Genomic DNA, 3,805 nt, shown 5'->3' on the forward strand with positions numbered 1-3,805 from the left:
CGACGCGTTGTGCCTTTTTCCTGCGACACTGCACTTTCGTAAAATTTTCCACGTGTTCACAACGGCAAGTCTCAACAATACACAGTCTTCAAAAAGCTTCTTCGGCGAATGACGACGAACGAGTAGAAAACGTGTCTACAGCACGCTGGAAAACCGCAGCAAAGGCTAGCAAAAACGGCAAATCGTATCCCAAGCGAGTGAAGTCCGGTGGCTTCACTTGCGCTGCAGCGAACAAGCGGGGAAGCGCAGAGATCAGTGGTCGAACCGGTCGAATCTGGTGAAAGGTTCGAAGGTTCGTCGAACCCCGAAAGTTCGACCAAAAAATCTGGTTCGACAAAAGTTCGCGACACCCCTAGCGTATAGCTCCTGCGGAGCAGAGTAGCGCAATCCTTTGAACCCAAGGAGGTTAGAAGTACTAGGAGGGGGCACGCTGCAATATCGGTGAAGCCTAGTCATAAAAAGTTTAAACGATTTTGTGCCCAGTGTGACCGCAGATCTGTCTGGCGATTGGTGCGCGTGACATGTTCTGTGTGAGATGGATGGTTGATTGTAGAAGGACTCTTTGCAGGCTTGCGCGCGCTCCGTCCGGTAGGTTTTATCACATCGAAGGCTAGACTGTGGTGTATTCTAGTACCCCATAGCAAGACGAAGGCTAGCTTCGGTCACGTGATGTGGTCACGTTGGCATGGTAAGTGAGGAGAGTAAGGAGGAAAATGAGAAAGAGGCGAGGCGTCAAGGGAGCATGGCTTGTGGAGGTTACGCGGCTGACGTCATGCCCTCTCCTACCCTTCTATTCTCCATGTTTGAACCCCGTGTTTTGCCGACAACATGGCCGACAGAGCGGCTCGGCGCGAGTCACGTGGTACTCAGGGTTCCAGGAGGCGGCCCGCCCTATGGGAGAATACATGGAGGTCGACATAACACGGCTGATTAAAAAACTAACGGCGAGTTGACATTTTTTAAAACTAGCCTGTCGTGAAGTTAGTAAAGCGCTAAACACTTTATCAAAGTTTTAATAATATCGGATGCGTGTGCAAATTTTGAGAAGGCAATTTCCAAGGCAATGGCGTTTGAAGCAGACGATTTTTGCTCGCAGTGGAGATGGGCTTTTCGGGTTGGCCGGAGCGGGTCACGGGAATGATGACGTCGCCGTGTCGTCTGCTGCATGATGCCGCTCAGGCAATTTTTTAAAAAAAGTTACGCCCTTGTATGGCACAAAACTTATCGCATATTATTCTAAAATGTTTCATTATTATGTCAAAAATGATCCCCACATTACTGAAGAAACAACGATTTTCTCACGTTCTCCATGCATTTCTGACCGCAGTTGGAACCTCCGGGCGTTCGCCGCTAGTCGCCGAGAGACGGCGTTCTAGATTGCGCTACTCCAGAGCCGTATATTGGGAGAGTTGGGCCATTGGGAGGCGCAAGGGCCGCCGCCAGTGCCAATTATTCCCCAAGCGGTTATAGCTTGAACTTTAAGTAAGCCATTTGCACCAATCAGCAAACCGTTACGTCACAACATTGAAAACGACATTGAAGGCGTGTAAGTGAAGCGTTCAGTTTGGGTTCAGTCGGTGTCGGTGACACAACCGGCGACAGAGCGACGGCGGTCGCCGATTGAGTGCGGCGTGACTGAGGCTACGAACAAACTGATAGAAACGTTCCCATAATCGAGACGGTAGTCTCTCTTCCGTGGAAATTAGACTTCCTTTTTTGTCCATAACAGGTGAGTGAGCGCCAACCTAATCGAAGAGAGAAGGCATCGGGATTTCCGCTGACACCCTAACGGCTCTGTGCAGCGCCTTGCTTACAAGCTGCATGTACCAGAACTTATATTCTGCACCAGAGTGGACTGTAGTACATCCCGCCCGGTGTCGGAGTGCGTAGTGAAAAGCAACTCGCAACCGGCGGAAGCTAGCGGTATCATGCTATCCTGCGAGGGCGAGCGCCTCGCTTTTGTGCCCACCTGCGCTGCTCGAGTGTTCGTCGTGGACCGAAGTGGTTGATGCATCGATCAGAGCCCCGATGAGTGGCGCCGGAAAAGAAGCTACACCTCTGAGCCACACAAGCGGCTTGTTTGATTGAAATTTCTCTACCACTTTAATAATTTCTGACCCGGAAGTATGCTTAGCAGACTCCGCTACCACACCGGCAGTAAAGAAGCTAGATCGAGATGAAGCTCCCCGGGTGTTGCGGTTTTGTCCAGTGGAGGTTGCCTTTTACACCAAATTCGCGTCATTTAAAGTCACTCGATCGTTTAGGACAAAGACAACTCTCATTTGGACCAGTGCATAGAGGAAGCTGAGTGTCAGTAAATATTTTCGAACCACTACTTCATCTGGGCGACATCAGTTAATTTGAAATGTCATTTCTTCTGCTCACGAGACGGGGGTAGAGCATGTAGGCCGAAGGCCCGAACCAGGTGGCTGTCATAGTGTGTTTGCACTGGATTGGTTACAAGTTTAATTACAGCAAGAGATACTTATAGGTGAAGCGAGCACTGGAAAATGTATCTCATTTTGTTGCTGTAATAAAAACAGTCCCATCACATTTAGTTGGGTGTATTTCTTGTCTGCAGTTGCCTATGCGGTCAAATGAGTACCATCCCAGGCTCTACGAGCTACAGCACTCAATCTGGCTTTTTGGTACTGTTGCAATTTTCACAAGCGATCTCCAAATTTCTCAGAGTAGAGAGTTTGGGGCTGAAACTTCGTACTCCAGTCCTACTCTTAACCATAACTTTAAAAACAGGAAGATATGTGGCAAAGAAGCAAAAAAAGGCTATGTTTAATTAACCTGAGACGGGTAGAGAAGAAGCATCAAAACGTAGAAGGGACAGAAAATAGACAGGACGACGTCTCAAACTCACGTAACTTATTTATTTAGTCCACCTCCTTATATAGTCTCAATCTCAAGGTCATCTCCACCAACACAAAAGGACGAAATCTATACAGATCAAGCGCCACAGCCTTCATCGCACAATGCAAGAACGTTGACAACGTTTACAGGTCAACGCGACAAGGCAACATCCATCCACCCTCAAACTTGAACAAAAGGATCTCTTCCACTACTACTATTCTATACACAGTTCATACTTCTCTTCAAGTTTGAGGGTGGATGGATGTTGCCTTATCGCGTCGACCTGTAAACGTTGTCAACATTCTTGCATTGTGTGATGAAGGCTGTGGCGCTTGATCTGTATAGACTTCGTCCTTTCGTGTTGGTGGAGATGACCTTGAGATTGAGACTATATAAGGAGGTGGATTAAATAAACGAGTTAGCTGAGTTTGAGACGTCGTCCTGTCTATTTTCTGTCCCTTCTACGTTTTGATGTTTCTTCTCTACCCCAGTCTCGGGTTAATTCAACATGGTTAATATTCACCAGCTCGCCTGCACCCTTAAGATTTTTTCTAAAGAAAGGCTATAGTAGCTCATTGTTTGCAATCAAGTAAAAAGACAATTGGCAAAGTACCTTTCTATATGAGCGGAGCATAAATCCTTCCATATCAGAGCTAAAATGTAAAGTTATGTTTGGGCACACAAGCATGTGCACAAAGTTTTGTGTCCACGTACCTTTTTTGTGCCTGTGCCTTACTCACCTGCTGCAAAACCTTTGCTTCGATGTGCTGGCAGTGCGTCAGTGTGATTATTTTTTATTTACCTTCTGTCCAAACAAGGTGAATGGGCCAATAATTTTTCAGCAACACATGCATCGTGCCAAATGTTTTATTAGCACCTCCATAAAACTTGCACTCCTGGCTTTAACAAAAAAAAATCTGCATTACAGAGGTATGCCCACTAT

The sequence above is a fragment of the Ixodes scapularis genome, unplaced genomic scaffold (assembly GCF_016920785.2).
Source record: "Ixodes scapularis isolate PalLabHiFi unplaced genomic scaffold, ASM1692078v2 PGA_scaffold7__128_contigs__length_106722199, whole genome shotgun sequence".
Taxonomy (NCBI): Eukaryota; Metazoa; Arthropoda; class Arachnida; order Ixodida; family Ixodidae; genus Ixodes; species Ixodes scapularis.